Here is a 23,607-nt window from a genome sequence, read left to right on the forward strand (position 1 = left end):
TGACGCCCCCTTGCCCGCCCCCCCCCCCGCTAGCTACGGGCATGGTGTCTTGATTGGTTATGTTAGGGCGGATAATATAGTTACACGTGTACTAATATGCTACTTCCAGTTTGTGTTTCTCAAGATTTCCATTGTGAACCCCATATGCGTACTTCTGAGCAAGACGTTGCTTATATCAAGTCATGTCAACATGTTGCTCCATCTGTGGTAGAAAGCATTCAACTTCCGGTCACACTAAATTTCCAAAAATAAGAGTTGTTTCCCTTTATTTCTTGAAACAAAAATATAATATATGATGGCGTGAATACTTTTTATTTCGCAACTCAGCTGATTTCTTTAAAAAAAACTAAAAGAGAAAAATAAACCAATATTAGACTTTAATATACAAAATTATTTAGTACTTAGACCAATATTAAATTTTAATAAACATAAATTATCCAGTACTTAATGAATGCTTTAAAAATCAGTAATAATAATCCACCAAGAGCTTAAAGTGGATTGTTTCAAAGTAAAACAAATCATATCGGCTGTATTTTGACTTATTTAGGTGAAAAAATATTTTTGTTGTAAAGAGTAAAATTGTCAGACAAATCACGTGATATGTTGAGTTGAAAAGTCAATATGTACGATAAGCTGAGAGGGGTGTAATGAACATTTGATTGACAGTAACGCGTGACTCGTAGGATTGAGAACTTTATAGTAGTACCGCCCTGGCATATACCAAATATATTCAATACTCAAAATACCATGTTGAAGCACAACAAGCCGTCAACAAAACGGTAAAGCTTACGGTATTACGATTGTTATTATGAGTTCTGTTGAAGTTATGTACCAACCTTACGGAGCAAGTTTCCCGTATTCGCGTTCCGCCACCGACGCCGTTCAGGTAATTTTTAGTCACCGATGGTTAAAGAAAATGACTACCTGTCAATATGCATATTTCACTCTTTGACAATTCCTTTGATCGTTAGGCCTCGCATTTTCTTATCGAGGAAAACTGTCATCTAAGACAAAGGCATGCATACCGTAGTCTAGTAGTAGCCCGCATAATTCGCACGCCGACCGTAGCTTTCAGCCGTAGAAATATTAGACAACGTCTTAGAAATAATTCAAAGAAAAGCTATCACTCGTGTGTTGGTTCGCGTTAGCTGTCATCCGAGTATTAAATTATCAACTACGTTGCTACATTTTTGTTATTCCACAGGCATTTGGTGTGCCGAGAATGCACGAACCTTTGGATTTGGGGAGTTATCCTGGCCCTAGCACATCATCTACAATAGTTAAAGACGAAGACAGTGAACGGGAGATACAACCGAAAGAAACACATTACCTGAATGCCAATTGTGTTTTACTTACTTATTTTTCTGGAGATATATCTACAGTTGTGGACGATCATTTCTCTCGGGCTCTAAGTCAAAGCAGTGGTGGCAGTTTTGGTTTGGAAACTACAAGCAGTAAAACACTAAGTTGTAAAGGTAAGATTCATTTTAATTAAATTGATAAAAAAAAAACCAATATTTATTTTCGATGGAGCTCTAAATTTCCACCTGCGAATGATTAAAGATTAACAACACACACAACGCAGCCAACGAAAAGCTGCCTTCAGAACAGCTTCTCCCGAGTGGATTAATTGCGGCAGTCAATAGAACTCGTGACGTCATATTCCATTATGTAAGGCGAACAACTCTTGCTGACTTTCCAAATCCGATGCCAATACATTTTACCCATGATGCTACAGTGTTATTAGTAGCAACGGGTTTTAATAGTTTTGCTTATGATGGTTTGTCACTCGTGGCCAGTTGCATTTGAAGATTTTATTCAAATTTATAAATTCTTTAAAAAAAATATATATATATTAATTAGAATTTACGTTTGAATAATTTAAAAAAATTGTACTGGCAAATTGTAAATATTTTTTCAGTGACAATATAAATGGATTGTTATTTACTTATTATTATTTAAGAGAAAATAATTAATTCTAACTGTATAAGTTTAATGTTAAACACATCCCAAATCAGTTCATTGGTTGTTTTTAATACCTATTTTATTTTTTTAAAAAACATATCATTTTTCATTTTCTTATTTCATTTGATATATGTTTTACTATTCTATCAAAGTCAAGCATTTTGTAAAGAATTAAGTCTTGTGGTGCAATATAATCTAACGTCTATAATGATTACACATTTGATTAAATTAGAAAGAATTTAAAATTCGCATTTAATATTAACATAAGGTTTATTGCACTATGCGGTTTCAAATAAAGTAAACTGTCTGTTTTAGCTAAAAAAAATACTGTTGAACTATGGCTGGGTTGTAGATAGTAAATCCTATCCCGGTCCCTGTCAGTCAATATATAATGTCTAATCGTGGATTAATGTCAGTTTATCGTGTCAATTTAAACCAAATTGCCTTTGTACGGTGGAATTTTAGAGAAATTAAATGCTTTTGTCTTTATTTGTCTTTATTTCAACAACCCTAAAAAAAACCTGTTTTTTGTTAATTAAATGGGAGATAATTGAATATTATTTAATTAGTAATTGTAAAAGGATATTAATAATCAATTAAATGCTTACATATTGTAACATAGACATCATAATTACATGGATAATAATTTGTGAGATTAATTTTTTTTGTCTAAGTATAATCATTTTACGAATTGCATATTTTTGAATGAATAAATCAAAATTACTATGACTATTAGATGATAAAATTTTTATGACATTTGGTGTATGTTGCACTCCGCTACTGTTTTAAGGTGATGTTTTTCAACATTTGATTTTGGGATCAAATTAAGTTGTGTAGTTTCCGACAATTGTAAACTCCCAATTCCCCTGTCGACTTCTTGACTTTAATTGCCACCTGTGAAGAAGGGGGGTTATTAGCCATGTGATGTTGAATTAAGAGTAAACATGCCTACACGTGTGTAATCAAATACTACCATGTCTTCGTTTTGTCCACTCGTAATATGATAGCTTTAAATGAACAGATTTAACACTTTAAGTTTAATTTTATGATTGCAGCAGTTTTGGGTTTAGAAATTTTGTTAAATTTCACTACCATTTTGTTCTTGAAATATTCTTTTATTTATTATTATATTACAAAGATATTACTCTCTCTCTCTCTCACTCTCTCTCTCTCTCTCTCGAACAGTTTATTATAATATTTGGAAATAAAACAAAATGGGTTTACTCTAACTTAAACTTTACATTTATTTGACTTTTGAAACATTAATTAATTTACACAAAAATGAACAGAAAGACGTGTACCTTAAATGAGGGCGCGCATGTATATTCATTCGTTCACATTCTGATTGAAAAGTCAAGTGTGAAGGTAGCTATAAGAAAAGATATATTCAAAGAATTTAAAAAAAAAGTATTGAGTATTTTGTAGATAATGTAATATCATATATGTAGGTAAAAGACGTATATCAGGTAGATTTTTTATCTCAAGTTTGACAGTTTACATCTTTTGGTAAATGTCATAGCAACAAGAAGCGGTTCCACGTCACGTGCACAAGATATTCCTACTCAAGGGTGCACGTGCAATCAATTAGGTGCCGACTTTCCTTTCTTTTGTATTAGAACTATTGTGTGATAGAGAAACGGAAGAAGCGAAATTCTTCCCTTTGAAATTGGCATTTCTAGCGAAGACAGAAGATGTTCATTACATAAACATATTTCAATACTGTTGTGAATGTTATTTATTTTGTGATAAAGCAGGCGATTGCCTTGTAAATCAACTCACAATAACCACACATTTAAGACCTAAAATTCAAAGTCAAAAAATTATCAGATATACTGAACAAAAATCCAATCACAACTTATAATTTAATAAGAAACTCTTAAAATGGCATTTATAAATTGAACTGGATATAATTTGTATCAGTGGCATTTAATAATTGAACTGGACATAAAGGACACATTTCTATGGAATACAATTACTGTTTATTATACAAGTCACAATTCTATGGAATACAATTACTGCTTATTACTGAGCGACGTTTCGACTAGGCTTCTCTAGTCATTATCAAGCAATGATAAAATATGAAAATATAACAAGACAATATATATGTGTACACAACAATACTTAGTTAATGCTGATCAACCAGAGATACCCCTTAATTACGTGTACCTAGATTCCCTTTAGGTACACCTAATTAAAGGGTATTAGCATTAACTAAGTATTGTTGTGTACACATATATATTGTCTTGTTATATTTTCATAGAGACGCCTAGTCGAAACGTCGCTCAATAATAAGCAGTAATTGTATTCCATAGAATTGTGACCTATATAGTCCAGTTCAATTACTAAATGCCATTGAAACAAAGTACTGTTTATTAGTGAGCTACGTTTCGGCTGAGATTCTCTCGTCTTTATTTTTGCTTGCTTGTAAAGAATAGAGAATCTTACTCAAAAAGTCACAAACATTAATTGTAACCTATGTAATCATAAACTATAACACATACTTATTTAGGCGACGTTTCGAAGAGTATTTTCTCAACGTTTTCAAGTAATCATGTGTATGAACTGGATACACTCAGAACAGAATTTTAGGGAATACAACTAGTCTTTATTATCAAGCAATAATAAGCACGTCGGTGATTATAACTTACTGTTTCTAAATAGTAAATGTTATGCTTGGTGTATATGCTGCTATACAGGATTTTGTAGAAATCGTCTAATATCCAAACTGACCCAACCCCTCAATCTAGTAAAATTAAACTAAAACAAAAACAACTTGAAATTTAAATAAATATTAATTCTGCTTTGATTTCAAGGAGAGAAATGGGTTTATCGGAAAGTATGCTACACCTTTCTTGCCGCTTACATATTTTGAAATGTTGACTTAGTCTAAAGTTTGTTTAGTTTCTGGCTGTTGTTTTATCTTTTTTTTTTTATAAATAAATGTGCTATTTATTATGACCACAAAATCATCACGAAATAGTAACAATATTGTACTAATGTACTAATACCATTGCATAGATTATTATATATTATACTGTGATATTTAGAATATTTTCTGGAAAAACTCTTCTGTTGTTAAACTTAAGCACCATTTGGCCAATCTGTTTTCTGACTTGGTATCAAAGTAACATTTAACATTCCAGAATAATGATAAAATACGGAGTTTAAGACCAAACGCAATCAAAAGTACTTTATTAAACATTTTTAAATCCAAAGATTTTTCAGATCCATAAACCATACCTTGATTTATGGCATTTCTATTGATTTAACGACGCCATATTCTGTGTCTTAGATAAATAAAGTAATAACAATTATATCTTTCTAAAACCTGCCATCCCGCTGTTTCTTAATATATTAAACAATATATATGTTTGATGTTTGAGAACTATTTGAACGCTAAGACTTATTGAGGAAATATGCCAGAATATTGGTTAAATATAGAGCCGCAAGTAGTTTTACTATAAAAAAAACGATATTAAATCTTATTCAAAACGATTCATTCTAAGTTATATGATTGGGAGATTATATTTCTTTCAGCTTTTTTTATACACTCTCGTGTATAACCTTTGTAAAGTGCCTTACAACAGCCATTGACTGGATTTTGTTGAATAAAATGATTAATATTATTATTATACATGTAGTAGTAATATTCGAAGAAAACTCGATTGTTTTTTATTTATATAATATTCATGAACCATCCGGTTTGTTTCCTCTTGAATACAAAGCAGTTTACAAAATGCTTCAACTCAATATTACAATTATTTCAACTTGTTTAAAACAAGTTTCATTGAAAGTTATATCTTCACCTTTGGTTTACGTTAAAAAGTAAAACGTATATTTTATGACTTTTAAAAGAGAATACACAATACGGTGGTAATAAGTCGGGTTTATTCATTTTTTGTTTCAAATACATCAAGGTAGTGAGAAACATTACATCAAGGTGCGAGAATTTCCTATTTAAAACATTTCTATAGTTGCACCTAGGTTGATTTTGTGAGTTGGTGCCTGGCCGACTAACAGTTACTTCTGTAGTATATGACTAGACAGGGGCACAGTACTGGCGATTGGCGTGTGTAGCCTAACTAATCATAACATTTGCCCTCGGTACATACTGGCTTAGCATTTCGAGAACAACTCGTGAAGTAATCAACTTTCTCTCCTATTTACACACAGTTTTACCCAATTAAACACAAAACTTAATTGAAGATAAACTCCTCCCGTGTGGCCGCCACTGACTGTACACCAAAGGTAATTGGGCAGGTTTAAGTGTATTTTACTAGTTGAATGGGCTATAAATCTCTTTAGTGCCCCCCATGTTTGTCGAAGATGCTAAGGAATATAGCGAGACAGCTTTCAGACACGGTGTTCTTACAGATGACAATGACTGTACACACGCACACCTCATACCTGTACCATAACAACTAAACGCTTTTACTCCAAACCTCTCACGAAGCCATTATAGGGCTTAAATACTGGACACACTTCTATATGATAGAACGACGAAAGCTTGTCTAAATAGCAAGAAAAGCGCAACGTTAATTTTGAGCGTTGTATTTTTAGGATTGCGTAAGTTACGTGTTGATGCATTGACATTTAGAAATAGGAAATACTTCCATACAAATGGTTCTTAATCTATATGTTAATTATGCTTTGGGGTCCAAGCATAAGTCTTTCGAGTTCCAAGCTCTGGCAGCAACAATGTCTAACTTCTAGTTTCCTCTTTTTAATTATAGCTTCATCCACCCCAGTGGCACCATATTCTTGCTCTTTTTTTTCATTTCTTGGCAGCGACTCGGGCTTACTATTCACAGCAAAAACCCCACTACCATGATTACTACTCATCGTTTCTAAGTTTCATAGTTTGCATATTATGTCGGTATGATAAACCTTGCATATTATATCGGTATGATAAACCTTTCCAGTTGTTTGTCCTTCTGTCTAAAACGCGATCGATAACCCTAAAGTTAGGTGGCATCCAGTCACAAGTTTTGGTTCTTAACTAATTCTGTCTCAATGAACATTGACACACTGAACGAAAGTCATTCCGTGGGCTTCTTGTTTTGACCGCTTGTGCGAGGATCGGTTGCGACCTATTTTTTATTCAAAACAATATTTAGCACTAGCCGATTTTCGTTTTCCATTTTGGCTGGAAAAGAATCTTCCATTATACTTTCATATCGTTTCCTTTTTGCAAGTATGATTTTCTGAAGGAAAGTGCAAATGTGGGGCTTTCAGATCTAAGAAATGGATAACCTCCAAGACTAACCGTTTCCTTGTACTCTCGTGTGCATAAACATCAATGGTACTTTCAACTCTACAGAACTTCACATTGGAAGCTGTTGGCAATTTGTTTCGAAGATTACAGAGCTTCAGATCAGAAATGAGACATACGGGGCATTTGTTAATTACTTCATTTTTTAAAGAACGAACGTGATTCCTACCTAGGAAAAGATGAAATTTTTAACAAACAAGTATGGATGAGAAGGAAGTGGTTGCCTTAACCGGAAATGTTAGTATCACTTGATACTCTGCGCCAACCTGTCATATGCCAATGCATTATACCACAATACTTGCAACTGTTATTTTATTGGTAATAACCTTGATTCTTAAACGTTAGCTACCCCACCCCGTCCTTCCCTCCCCACTTCCACCATCCTCAGTTATACAGTAAGACTTACTCGTTTCTGTTTCCTAATTTCCTCAACATAAAATACGTTTTTCAAGGTTTTTCTTTTATCTCACTAGAAATAAAACCCAATTATGTTCCCTTTGTCATGCAATATTCTTCAAAATGACCTCTTCACCAAATCACCCCACCATATTTCTATCTGCCGTTTTCGTAAATACAACAGCGATCCCTTTTCTTGCTAGTAGCATCTATCCTTTCAGAATCCTTCCGTTTTCTTCAACACTTTTCCAATTAAAATTTTGTAGGAACGATATTTGTTCTTTGTTTATTGGAATGGTTAGAATTCAATAATTAATTTCTGCAATTAATTTATTTGCTTAAAATCGAATTCTCTAACTGTCCGACTACATTTCTTGTTTTTATTTGCGTTTGATCATTTTACAAAGGATGTTATTGGTTTATTGGTTATTTATTTTTTACATCTAAAATTATTTATATACATATACGGATAAAGCGTTCTTCATTGATAATTGGTAAATAGCTGAATTAGACAAAGGAGCAATTTGCTAGAATGGGCAATCATTTTCTAAATATTGACAAAAATAACACCCTTCGGTCTTTCCTTTTCTTTGAAAGGAAAACGTTTTTATGGAATTACCGCAAATAGAATGAAGCAAGGTTTATTTTTCATGTTGTATGTAAGTTAAACACGGTATTACATGTATACGTACATGATATATTAAATGAAAGGACCACCCAATGGCTAAGACTATTATATTCTAATCCTGCAAGACTGACGAATTAGACCATATAGTCTGCTTGTTTGTACAGTATTTCGTTTAGCAAATAGTGTTCGGTAGATCTGAGATGTATGAATCGGCACTGACGGCGATTTTCTTTAGTATGTTAGGACTTCGGTCAGATAGATGGTAACATTTTATTCAGCTGGAATTCGTTATACTAGATTCATTTGGTGTCGTTTCGATTACTTACATTGTAAAAATACAAAAGCGCCTACCCAACAGCATGAACAACCTGTGTATCGTCTACCCTGATTTGCTTCTAGATTTACAGCTGATTAATAGAGATTTTGTAATTATTACGTAAAATTGCATATTATTTATTAGGCATCACAGATATTCCAATATCTAGTTGAGAAGCTTGAGTGTAAAAAAAAAATAATTCAAAGTCGAAAATCTTGAACCACACATACAGAGATTATGTTTTCCAGAAGTATTTTTTTTTTAAACTTAAGTCCCATATCCTGTGGAACAGTTGTGGTAGAAAACTCCACAGACTAAAAATTACCATCAAAAATAATACTAAATGAAAACTTTTGTAATATGTTGTACCCCACAAAGAGATTTCAGGTATCATTAAAAATGTTGTCCCAAATGTTGTTGAACTGTTGTGGTAGAAAAATCCATAGACTAAATGAAATGATCAAAATATAATTATAAGTAGGAAGTCTTATGGAATGCAGAACAACACAGTGGTATGGTCTTTATCTGATGATGTAGGCTAAGTAAGCTTTGTGATGTAAACGGGATGTGGTGAACATGGACCGCTTTTTAATCTTACTTGTTTTTTAAAAATAATCAGTATGAATACATCTAAAATAAAGATGTCTACAGTAGTGCTAGGACCATATTCGAATTTTCGATCGAGGAACTCCTGTATTGGAATAGGGATATATAGTCGATCTGTAGTAGCATTATAATCACAGTTTGTTTACAGGCCTATCAGCCCATTCACCGTGTAAACAGGAATTTGATAAGCAAGGATTTCCAATAATAAAAAATACCTGTGGATACGAGCCACCAGCGTGTCATCTGGGTGGGCAGGTTTAATTGTGATAGAAGAAACGGTTCCTACTAATCACCTACATTCGACAAGAACTGACCAGAGCCCTTTTGTGTCAATAGCGTCACTGTATTGCAAAAATTGATCGACAAGGTAAGATATGTTATTGATATGCATATTCTATACATCATATCCATCATTGAAATGATTTCATAAAATATTGACAAAATTATGGTTAATAGATGTGTTGAAAAAGCGACGTAATGCCGACAGGAACTATAGCTTACACTGGATAAAATATTTGTAAAATCCACAGACAAGAATGTAAGAGTAATAGATATATGTCATGTGATTCCAATACACAAAGCAGTTCAATTGAATGAAAATTAAGGAAAATGTGCGGGTTGGTCCCTGTTTGTGTTTGTATCATATTCACAAGTGTGCGTGATACAAGCACAAACAAGAACCAAGATACGAAATAGACATACCGACATGAAGCAATATTACATAGATCTATATATGGTACTTATCACATCCAAAAAGTAAGACATTCGGAAAAATATTAATTGAGATTTTTCAAAACTAAAACTCCTTACATTATGAAATGCATGCTGCCATCTTGAATTAGTGAATTTTACGTCAAAATTCCAATTACATGTATCCATTCTTTCCTTGTCGGTGACGTTTTACAATAGTCTGGACGTTACTGACAAAAGAAAAATGCTCTAGTCGCTCTAGTCAAAAATCCAATCATCCATAATGTTATCATATTTTATAAAATCATTTAAATTTGGGATATGATGAGTAGAATATGCATATCTATAACATATCTTTCCTTGGCGGTCACATTTTGCGATACTTTGAGAGCTATTGACAAAAGATCCGCTTATCGGTCCTTGTCGAAACCGCCGTAAACCAGATATACGAATATTACACTTAATTCTAAAAAAGTATTTTTAAGACTAAAATTGTATGTGGTTATTGTATTATTGATGGTTGAGAAATAATAGGTATTCATTTGAAGTGCGGGTTTCTCGTACTTTTACGGTAACTATTGGAATAGTTGATAGATATTCGCCAGATTTTGATAGATATTCGCCAAATATTCGAGTAATGATTTAGTTCGAATAGCAGAACACTTACCTACAACAATACGTCTCTTTGTTAAAATTTCAAATAATCACAATTTTTCAACTGTTTATGAAGTCATTAAAATGTTGAATATGGTGTGTAGAGGAATATGTATATCTATTAGGCATCTTTGTCGATGATTAGTAAGATTAATTTCAAATGAAAAAGCACTATAATTTACACTAAGGGGCCGTTTGGCATCGTCTTTCCGACAAAGTCGTTCAATATGGCGTATTATTAATTATAATCGCCAAAACCATTATCTTCATATTTAAATGCGCTAAATCTCTTTGATTTTTGTTAAAATAAAGTATACTGAATTGGACTGATCTTATTTGTTATGTCCATTAGCCCTGTACCATTATTTCCAATGATTAAACAGAGGTCGTATTGTTTAATAATTTTGGTTCCAATTTTGACATTATCGTTTATTTTCTTACACTGGCTTTATCTATAGACGTAAAATCTTATCCGAAGACAGATTGTCATCCCACAAAACAAATCAATGTATAAAATCCAATGAAATTGACATTTGATTTTTTTTTTTCACCTAATTTCTTACTGTGCCGTTTGTATATTTTGTCGATGCGTGTAAAATAAAAATTCCAACCTTGATTATTGCGTCATTATGGACGATTAACTCCAAGAACTTATTTTCCAACGCCCGGTAACGCAGTTACTTGCATACAAACATAGTCCTATTGTACTTGTAAAGAGAAATATTGAACATACTAGGATTGTGGAGCGGAACACAACAATTAAAGAACAATATTCTTGTCAGCCGTTATCTAACAGAACTGGTTAAACACATTCCAAAGATAATTTTAACACACAGATCATTGCTACGGTAGATACGTAACGAAGATTTGAAGCAACCGAAGTGACGCAAAAAAAAAGAAAACAAGAATTATCCTTCTATATAACTGACTGAAGTAACGAGTGATAGCAGATACATTGTCGAATTTCTGCTCAATGATAATTCGACGAAAAGTTGTCATATGAGACTATGAGAGGATATCTGACAATTCCAAAAAATAATTGAATATCACTTGATAAGAGAAGAATAGAAAAGTCTCTTGCACTCACTAGTTTTTATTCATTCTTTACTTAACAAAGACGTGGTAATGCACGGACTTTTTCAATGTTTTAAAATTATATTTGGAAGTGTTTAACCAGTTCTATCGCTATCATGTGATAATGACTGACACCAATATTTTCCTTTAAAACAAAAGTGCAATGTAAGAGACAATAATAGATTAAACCCGCTGATCGTCATTATTATGCATTTTTCGGACAATATCGAACTTTATACGGCATAAACCACTATCACATTTTATTAAGAAAACAAAGACACAATATAAATGGTGGATACTTTTCCGGTTCTGTTTTAATCGAATTTAAGAGGCCCATCAAATTATTTGGCCGATTTTGGCCATATCCAAAGCGTGCCGAATAATGACAAATTTTCAATTCATCATAGATTTGTAAATACTGAATGGAAATGAACCAATTCTGAAAAATTTTGTAGTTTGCTAGGGACTCAAATGCCTCAAATGATAATAGGTATATTTTTCGATTTCCTCAATCCTTTTCCTCTAACATGCATTTCAAGCGGGAAAAAACCCTCCGATACTGGGTTTGCGAGATCAGCGCTAAGCTTTTGTATTTTACACCCACCAGTGGGGAAGCAACCCGAGTTATTCCAGCACTGTCGATAAAAATCTATTATTTCAGACCGTGTGATACAAGTCAGATAGATTATTTAAACTAGCTTAGATACAGCGTACCTTGTACATATATGTAGGTTTACTGAATATATATAGGCTACATGTAGGGTTTACATAGTTAATGAAAGTAAAAGAGGCTTGATCACGTTAAATCATTATCTACCTTTTTAATGTCAACATTATTGTACACACCATGACGTATTTTACCCAGATTGTAGTTTTATGCCGCATTGGGTCCATAATCAGTTGTTATTATCATTAGACGGTATATGCATGTATAAATACAACATTCTGTTTAGAACTCAGCTGCGTTCCGATTAGGGTTCTCTAGTTATTATCAAGCTTTATCATTGTGTAATAAAGACTAGAAAAGCCAAGTCGGTCAGGAATAAACAGTAAATGTATTTAATAAAATTGTCACCTGTGAATTTCCGGTTCAATTACTAAATGCCATTTAAACAATTTAATATACACTGTATGATATTCATTTCAAATTATATAGGTAAAACATATTACACTTTTGTATAACAAGTCTTGACATTCCATATATCTCATGATGAAAATGTTTTATTCGAATAATATCTATTTGAATGTAATTTTTGTATGTTTCAGAACCGTCACCATGGGCTCAAAGAAATTTTCCGCCTTCATTTTGGAATAGCAGTTATCAACCAGCATCTAGTTTAATGAGTTCTCATCATGATTTTCAGTTTTCTTCTAATCCGTATCTGGCATCATCGTTACATGGAATAACAGGACTACATCAAGATCCGTGGCATTATTCATTGTCATCACAACCACACGGAGTGACATACCCTCATAGGCCTATGCACTATGATTTATCATATCCCTCCATGGCTAGCACTAGTCGTTTCAGTCAGAACTATGGAACATTGTTTATGCAACCTTCGATGCGAACAAATCAATTTAGTGCTATGAGTGGACAATGTGATATAAGTAAAGCCAGTGAACACACGCGGTCACGATTTGGGGATCATAGATTGGGCAGTGATTTTGCAGCAGCACATACAGCGTTAACAGGTATATTATTATTTTAGCCAATATCCTTTAAATCACCCTGTAAAGGAAGGAATATGGTCAGCGCTCTTTTAGTTTTCAAACACCTGTTTTATGGAATAATCTCCCATTTGGTTTAAGATGTTGTGCATCTCTATATTCTTTTTTTAAAAAAAGAACAACTTAAAAGTAAAACACATTTATTTAATTAGGCTTTTAACTGATTCTGTTAATGTTAACATGTCCATAATCTTGTTGTTTCTTTATGATGGCATTGTCACTTTGTAAACTGCCCCTGAACATGTTATAAGAAAGAGCGTACTATAAATATGTTGTAATAATAATAATAAACTAGATCTGCTACTGTCTCATGCAGATATAAAAGCTTTCATATACATCGTCATGTGTCATGGGTTATGGGTTATATCAAGAATCTTAAACGAAAAAAAAACAAGAAATAGTAATTATCAAAATCGGTCAAAAACTCGCGAAGTGTAAATATAATGAGAAACATTGCATCCGGGCAAAAAAATAATAATAAATGGAAATAGCTGAGACCTGTATTGCTGTAATCAGATTGACTACCCGTTAAAGAAGTTTCAGAAAAATGAATGAAACCGTTTAAAAAAGGGACGGATGAGAAAATGAAAAAATGAAAATGGCAGGAAAGAACTAAAAAATGACGGGAAATTATCGAAAAATTAAATGAGATAACTTTGAATATAACTTATATTTCTGGAATCAGACTGGCCTCTGCTGTTCGAATATTTAGGTGAAATTTGTAAATTTTGAAAATTAAGAATATAAATTGTCCTGTAAACAAATTTGTCGGCACGTTAAAGGTCCAAGGCGAAATTCTAAATTTTGAAATTTACAAATACCTAAAAAAATCGACCCTGATCCCGGCTTTCCAGAAATGTATTCATTTTGGAAACTGGAGATGAATTCTCCAAACTACTGCCTGTTGTCCGTTAAAGTGGATTTTTCATTGTTTTTCGTATTCAATTCAAAATGGTCTGAACGTTTTTTAGACATTCCTTCAAGGATTAAAAAAATGTAACTCCCATATCTGTAAGTAAAATATCACAAAAGCCTAAGGGTTTTTTCACATTTCAAGATGGTGGCACTTTCGGTTCGATCGACAAACTCCATATTATGTGTACGCATAAGTAATTTCTTAGCTAATACAAAAATATATTTTGAAGGCAATCTGACCTACTTTCATATTCAAGGTCACTTCCTGTCACATCTCAAAAAATAAAATTAATAAAATCGGTCAAAAACTCACGCAGTTTTAACCCTAAATATAGCGAGAAGCATTGCACCAGGGCAAAAAAAAAAAAAAAAAGAAAAAAACAGTCTGAAAAATAAAGGGAAACAACCGAGACTTGTATTTCTGTAATCGGATTGACTACCCGTTCCATAAGTTTCAGAAATTTGGATCAAGCCGTTTAAAACGGGACAGATGAGAAAATGAAATGAAAATGGCGAGAAATAACTCAAAAATGGCGGGAAAATATCGAAAAATTAAATGAGATAACTTTAAATGGAACTTATGTTTTTGGAATCAGATTTACCTCAGCTGTTCTAATGTTTGGGTCAAATTTGTCAATTCTGCAAATTAAGGAAATAAATTGTCCTGTAAACAACTTTGTGGGCACGAAAAAGGTTAAAGGCGAAATTCTAAATTTTGAAATTTTCAAATATCAAAAATTCGACCCTGATCCCGGGTATCCAGAAATGTATTCATTTCGGAAATAGGAGACGAATCATCCAAACTACGGTCTATTGCGTTTGTTTCCACGCTCGTTAACGTGTATCTTTCATTTTTGTTCTTTGTCAATTCAAAATGGTGATCACCAGTTGACCGAAATCAAAATTATCCGTAGGCATTTCTTCAAGGATTCAGAAAATGTAACTCCCATGTCTGTAAGTAAAATATAGCAAAAGCTTTATGGATTTTTAACATTTCAATATGGTGGCACTTCCGGCTCGATCGGCAAACTCCATATTATGTGGTGTACGCATCAGTAATTTGTTACCTAGTACAAAAATAAATTTTGAAGGCAATCTGACCTACTTTTTCTCGATTGTTTTGAAAACTTTGATCCTTAATTTCTCCAAGTGGGGATAAGTTAGGGAATTTCTAATGATATCTTTCAAGTCGGATCAGTTACATCTACTTACATTCCAAATTTCATGGAAATCGTGCAGATATTAAAGAAGTTGTCTAATTGGTCTCAACTTCCGGGACGAAATCATTGCGACGAATTTTCGAAATTCGAAAATCTGAAATTGCAGGTGAAAATGAATTTCGTCAAGGTACTCAAAAAAAAAAAAAAATTAGTAAAATTGGTCATAAAATTAAAGGCTATGTAGGTCATTTTTTTTTGTTTGAAAAATTCGGCGGATTTCGAATTTGTAAAATGTTTTAAAAATGGTTTTAATCCACAGCCACCACACATTACCACACATTTTGAAGGCAATCTGAACTACATTTTGTCGATTTTTATGAAAACTTAGATCCTTAATTTGTCCAAGGGGAGATAAATTTTATTGACATCGTTGAAGTTGGATCACCCAGATCTACCCAGATCATGAAAATCGTACAAATATTTAAGAACTTCTCATGTTGGCTTTTACTTCCGTGATGAGATGTCAATGACGTAATAATATTATTCGAATTTCGAAAATCGAAAATTGCAGATTTAAAGTAAATGTTTTTAAGTACTCAAAGAAAAAAGAATTAGTAAAATAGATCAAAAAGTTACAGCTGTGTAGTTCAATTTTTTCATCAGTAAATTTCGATGATTTCGGATTCGTAAAACATTATGAAAATATATTGATTCCAACGCCACCACCCATTCTTGGAAGGAGGCTAACCAGAAATGTAGTAATTTCGGAAATAGGAGACGAATTCACGAAACGACGGTCTATTCCAAGTATTTCCAGGTCGTTAATGCGGATCTTTCACCCGCAAACAACTTTGTCGGCACGAAAAAACATGAGCTAGGCTATCTAAAAATGTATTAATTGCAGAAACAGGAGACGAATTCAACAAACTACGGCCTATTGTGTTTATTTACAAGCCCGTAAATCCAGATTTTTCGCCATTTTTCACATTCAATGCAAAATGGTGACCATCAGTTGACCTAAATCAAAATTCTGCTCTAAAAGTTTTTTAGGCATACCTACCAGGATTCATAAAATATAACGCCCATGTCTGTAAGTAAAATATCGCAAAAGCCTTAGGGAATTTTCACGTATCAAGGCAATCTGACCTACCTTTTTTCGATTTTTTGAGATAACTTAGGAAATTGCTAATGATATCGTTAAAGTTGGATCAATGAGATCTACTTACGTTCTAAATTTCATGAAAATCTTACTAATATTAAAGAAGTCGTCAGTTTCGTTTCACTTATGTTAACGACGTAGTAAATGTACTCAAAGATAAAATAATTAGTCAAAATAGGTCAAAAATTTATTCGGATTCGAAAAACGTTTTGAAAATATATTTAATCAACAGCCACCCCCATTTTTTTTTGGGGGGGGGGGCGGGTGCTATAAGTCAAAGTTTCAGAAAGATCCTCTGAGAAATCCGTTTTGTGGACAAAACACACACGCACACAAATACGCCCCCCCCCCCCCCCCACACACCCATACACACACACACACCCACACACACGCACACACACACGCACACCCCACACACAAATAATAACAAGACCTGTCCTCGAACAGGTTTGATAGTTTTTATGCAACCCAATCATACATTTATACATTGATTTCGACATTGAGTAGATTAACATGTTTTGTTATCGGGAATATGCACCAAATGAATCAATTTATCATTTGCCATTGAGATTTGACCTGATTTCAAAGTTCCACACTATTTTAAAAATAACTTCAATTTTATGACGTCACTTTAAAAAATCTAGGTCAAATATAAAAATTCTAAACGTGTCGATCGATTGCGAATTGTGGATGCTTTCCCAAAATATGACGATATTGAAAATTGGATAACCATTGTAGCACGAGTAGAATTTTAAAGATTGACTTACATTTTCAAAAAAGTGGCACTTCCGGTGAATTTTAACTTCACGAGATTACTCTAAAAGGTTGATAGGCAAATATTTTTAAATAAGGCAAAATTGACTTCATCTTCAAAGGGGGGATACTCGGAAAATTTTTGTTGACATTTTTGGCTTAATTCGTCCATTTGTAATGTATTCTGAAAGTTGAAATCTTCTAAAATACGCTCAGAATGTTCACTCTTTTCATTTTTGAGCTCAAAATTGGGCCACATGCATGCGTCGTAGAGGCCACATTGCCCGACATAAAAATGCTAAATACGAACAGCTACAAATTGGTGAAAACCGCATTCAAATTGGTTGAAAAACAAAAATGTTTCCTTTGATGTCTAATATTGGCCTTTTTTCGTCGACTACGTCACTTCCTGTTATAATTTTTAAAGTTTTAGTTATTCATTCACGATTCCAACTAAATACCTTTCGGACAGTATACTTTTTCCAAAAACACGATGGGAAAAAAATAGTTATAATAATAATAATCCGAACAAAAACAATAACTTTTATACCACGTAGTAGTATAAAAACTAATAACTAGATCTGTCATGCAGATATGAAAGCTTTCATATTCATGGTCACTTCATGTCAAACGACATGGGTTATATAAAGAATCTCAATAAGGAAAAATAATTATTGAAATCGTCATAAAACTCGCTGAGTTCACAACGAGAACATTTCAACGGGCAAAAGTTCCACACTATTTTAAAAATAACTTCAATTTTATGACGTCACTTTAAAAAATCTAGGTCAAATATAAAAATTCTAAACGTGTCGATCGATTGCGAATTGTGGATGCTTTCCCAAAATATGACGATATTGAAAATTGGATAACCATTGTAGCACGAGTAGAATTTTAAAGATTGACTTACATTTTCAAAAAAGTGGCACTTCCGGTGAATTTTAACTTCACGAGATTACTCTAAAAGGTTGATAGGCAAATATTTTTAAATAAGGCAAAATTGACTTCATCTTCAAAGGGGGGATACTCGGAAAATTTTTGTTGACATTTTTGGCTTAATTCGTCCATTTGTAATGTATTCTGAAAGTTGAAATCTTCTAAAATACGCTCAGAATGTTCACTCTTTTCATTTTTGAGCTCAAAATTGGGCCACATGCATGCGTCGTAGAGGCCACACTGCCCGACATAAAAATGCTAAATACGAACAGCTACAAATTGGTGAAAACCGCATTCAAATTGGTTGAAAAACAAAAATGTTTCCTTTGATGTCTAATATTGGCCTTTTTTCGTCGACTACGTCACTTCCTGTTATAATTTTTAAAGTTTTAGTTATTCATTCACGATTCCAACTAAATACCTTTCGGACAGTATACTTTTTCCAAAAACACGATGGGAAAAAAATAGTAATAATAATAATAATCCGAACAAAAACAATAACTTTTATACCACGTAGTAGTATAAAAACTAATAACTAGATCTGTCATGCAGATATGAAAGCTTTCATATTCATGGTCACTTCATGTCAAACGACATGGGTTATATAAAGAATCTCAATAAGGAAAAATAATTATTGAAATCGTCATAAAACTCGCTGAGTTCACAACGAGAACATTTCAACGGGCAAAATTTGCTGTTATTTGTTACGAATTAAATCGGTCAAAAACTGCCCAGGTCATAACGGCCAGACATCACTTCCCATCAGATGTTATTGATTTTGTCAATAATCTTAAAGAGAATTGAATTATTAACTAGGTTATCGGGATAAACATTTCACCGCCCGTTAACGTGGATTTTTCACTTTTTTTCATATTCAATTCAAAATGGTGACCCCCAGTTGACCTAAGTCAATATTCTGCTCTGAATTTTATTAAATGGAATCGGAATAAATACTTATTAAAATTCCCTAAGTATGCTTAGTGTTCTCGACTAAAACCGCAGATTTTAGACTTAAAATATCGGTCAACTAGCTTAGCGTATGTTCTCAAGGGGAGCTTAGTATGTTACATACACACTGTGAAACATTTTAAATGTCTTAAAAGTTGCCTCCGACTTTAGTGGATGCTAAAATCGCGTGTGTTCATATATTTTTCTCTAGTAGTAATTGTGGCTATACTTACACAATTTGTAAATTCACCGAATTTTATTTCAAAATCCAAAAAATACATATGATCATATGATATATGATAAACCGGAAGTTATAAAATTTTGTTAACCATTATCGATTTACAAATCAAGTATGAATTAATAAAATTTTCGTCACTATTATTCAGAAAGTAATATTTCATATTTTCAACAATGTTTGTTCAGAACAAAAAAGATGATTATATTGATTATATAAAGCACCTAGAATACCGGTATACCATTATTCCGACACTTGACCTTTGGGAAGATCTCAACACCCCTTTCTCCCATTCTCTCTCACATGAAAAGATAATAAATTCTAGCAGAAAGACAAGATTTATGTAAAGGAACCCTAAAGATTATATATGTGCCGACAAGAACATGTCAACTATATACATCAGAGAAAACATGAAAATATCACGCTTTCGCCATCATATTATTCCAGGCATTTGTTTCCTTCAAGTGAACGATGAAATCTGACAGCTTTATGCATGAATGATATGTAAAGCTAGCAAAATCTACACCATCTACACATCTAGAATAAAAGTTTGTACATTTCATTTGACACGTCCGTTTCCTTTATTAAGCAATTTATCTTTTTTGACGTCACCAAATTTATCTCCCCTTTCTCCAGAAAAAAATGGCGGCCTTTTATTTTACTCGGAAAAAATGTTAAAAGCAATAAAATACATGTACACGTATAATAACAAATATGCATAGTTAACAAAATAAAGAAATCCGAAAGACAAATAAACTCAAAACTAAAGAATTTTTTAATTTTAAAATGTTATTTTCTTATCTTCGGTTATGTAATAAAGATTATAAATCAATTGCCACAAAGTGCCAACAAACTCGTGCGTACTTTAAGTAGACTTAGCTATATTACAAGAATGAAGATATTTTAGAAAAGCAATGAATTAACATAACAATATATTTTGATACGAAATTAATTGTTTACTGGTATCAGTATTCAGCGGAATCCAAAGTACAGAATACATAGGAATTACTGGGTGTCGTGTTCTATACAAAATTTGCTGCTTGGTCTTTCTAAAACACCCGTTTCCACTTCTTGTTGATATGCCAGCGAGAGCAACATCTATCTCAAAAGTGGACATTAATCGGTTTAAAAAAAAGTATTGATTTTAAAAAAAAATGTTAAATAAAAACATAACTACAAAAATAAAATCCTTCTTTTTTTGAAGGGGCTTGGCGAGGATGAGGGGCAAAATTTATATCATATTTTGCGGAAAATCATTAATGTGATATTTAGGATTATATTTTGATTTACGAACTATGCTATGTAATTTCTGGCATCACAAACATCAAACCATTGTGACATACCTCATGCCTGACTGCCATACAAATAACATGCCTAATACATTATGAAACCTTTTTTTGCTGAAAAAACAAAAACAAAAAATATTTGTTCTCTATCATTGAAAATCATTTTCAAAAAAAAAAATAAAAATAATAAAAAAATCAGATCTTGATAAAATGCAACAATAATCTTTTAAAAACAAAATTGTTTTGTGTGTGTTTTTGTGTGTGAAAAAAGTTGGGTGTTACGTAGTGCACAAATTACAAATCTCGTATGTTCTCGTTTGACACCTTTTATTGGTGTATTTGTGTAAATGGGACGAGGAGACAGATAGAGAACACGGGATAGCACTGTTTCCAACTAATCTCTTGTTGAATTAAGCTAAGCATCTTGCCTAAAACTTTTGTGTACTTTTCACAGTTAAAACAAGTGAACAAATACTCTCTGTCCTTTTAGTTTGTTGTAACATATTTTATATCTTGCTTATTGTCTATTTTTAAGTTTCCCTTTTCAAAACATTAATCTATTCATCACAAAACAAAGTGCGGTATAGTTAAAATATTGTTTCCCGCCTTTTATAACAAATGGAATTGTGTTTAAATCGTGCCAATCAATATATTTATAAACTCTTATGAAACAATAACTTTCCTAACCACATACAACATTTTAACATATTACCTACCGATAAAAAATGTATATGTACGACTTTGATATATTATCTTGTCTTATATTTTGTTGGGTTGTCTAGTGGTTTAACGCGTGCGCGTGAAATCACAAGATCTGTCATCGATTGGAGTAGTTTCGATTCCTCGCTTGAATGTGACAAGGAGTATAGTCGCTTGTTCAACCTCGTGGGTTTTCTCCGTGCCCCCAGGTTTCCTCCCAATGCTATAGACCCTTACGCGCAAGCGAATTATTGAAATAAAATCGAACCATATTTTAGTTCCGAAATGATCTCTCCGAGATTGTAAATACATGTGATATGCTATTTGCTACCGGTTGTAAACACTCGCCATGATAATATTACTGGTCAGATCAAAGCTTAAAAATCTCCAATAGATTGCACAAATCAAAGAACGAAATTGGAGACAAAAGATTAGTGTTACGCTGACACGATTTATTATTTCAGCAGGTACATACATATAGTAAGTTATTCAATCTAGGCTTTGTTGTTTGGTTTTATCATTTTGAAAAAACATGTATATTTTAATCAGATGCGTTTCCAACTAAATTCGGCACTGTAAATCGGGATAGGATATATGATAATACCAGAGACTATCATCAAAATTGTCAGGAAAATGAAGATAATAATGTTACTTACACTTTGTAGTAATTTTAAGATATAGCAGGTACACGGTATATAGCTGTATGGCAAAAACGCCATTAATTCTACTGGATTCCAAACAAATGGTATTTGGTATTCTGAGTTTGATGTATTGCAAGGTGGGAAAATTTATCACTCTGTCATTTTCTCTAACCAACTCTATTTATTTTTCAGGGTTAGAGAGTTCCATATCCGAGGCGGGCAAAGATCTTTATTGGTTTTAAAGAGACTTGGTGCGGACTTCCTAGCATGTAACTTCATCACGGCATAAAGACAGTTTCACAACATACAGTGTTTACTAAACTAAGCCCTGTAAAATTGGCAAAGGGTTTCTAGTCGCCGTGATGAAGCCACACCACACGTAAGAAAGATGGTTCCTTTGCCAAGAGCGGCACCAAACAGGCTGTGACCCTGTTAGTTTGAGGATTATTTTAGTCAAGGTAGAAATGTGAAATATGTCATCGTTAAAGCGGACATCCCCCGCCTATCAAAATATTCACCTTTTCTTGTTGCAATATGACGTGATCCATCGTCACGTCCTATCAAAGATCTCATCAACAAAGGTGTCAGAAGTGTTCGATTCGATTGGTTACGTATGCAGAATGTCAGACACGATGACATAAGACAACACTGAATATAAAATATTGAAGATTTCTTCTAATTGTGTTGTGTTATTGGTCGTAACTAGAACTTTGAAGAATGTGATTTTAAAAATACCAAAGTTTCTCGAGAAATTCCAAGGCAGCATGTGGGAAATCCTTGTTCATATCTAACAATAACTTTTACACAGTTTTCATAAATATATTGTTTTGATAGCCATTTATATATCTTCATTTTATTACTTGTGTTCAAATATTGCTTAATATTTAAAACTTATTTTCATCCTTATATGAAAAGAAGCCGAAGCACTGAAGTGCTGTCATTAATACCATTGTGTTGCGGTTAATGCTTTCTAGTTTATCTAATTTCGGGGTGTTCCCACTTTGCCGGCAGGCTTTGATGTCAAATTTTGCGCTAATCCAGAGTTAATCCTAGTACAATGGTGTTATAAACTATAGTCCATATCCTTTTTAAGAATAAAACTGTATTGATTTTAACAAATTTAACTTTTATTAAATAACATTAAATAATTTACACATATAAAAATGCATTACAATTTACACATATAAAAATGCATTACAATTTACACATATAAAAATGCATTACAATTTACACATATAAAAATGCATTACAATTTACACATATAAAAATGCATTACAATTTACACATTTGGTCTGCTTGACTTTATTCGGTACTTGTAACCATTATGTTTTAAATTTCGGCCACCTCGATTATTGGAGATAAAGCGATTATTAACCTGAACGTTTGCCATTTTAAAATAAATATAATTTCGACACGTTCGTTCGTTCGTTTCTGGAGTTTTACGTCCACTTCCACACAGATCGACCATCTATTTATATTAATATAGTGAATTGAATTCATGCTTGAAGGCATAACGCCGGCATGAACTGTGTTCAAAATGTCA

The 23,607-nt window shown here is 32.8% G+C and overlaps 1 long non-coding RNA gene across 1 annotated transcript; it reads right to left on the reverse strand.

Annotated features, from left to right (window-relative positions):
- Positions 1 to 32: 32 nt before the first annotated feature.
- LOC126810888 (uncharacterized) lies at positions 33 to 22,446 on the reverse strand. Its single transcript, XR_007675320.2, has 4 exons — positions 22,080 to 22,446; positions 20,782 to 20,838; positions 1,357 to 1,445; positions 33 to 346 (listed from the first exon to the last, which is right to left on the reverse strand). It is a non-coding gene; the product is annotated as an uncharacterized LOC126810888 (long non-coding RNA).
- Between the last annotated feature and the right edge of the window lie 1,161 nt (positions 22,447 to 23,607).

The sequence above is a fragment of the Patella vulgata genome, chromosome 2, assembly GCF_932274485.2.
Source record: "Patella vulgata chromosome 2, xgPatVulg1.2, whole genome shotgun sequence".
NCBI classification, from domain to species: Eukaryota; Metazoa; Mollusca; class Gastropoda; family Patellidae; genus Patella; species Patella vulgata.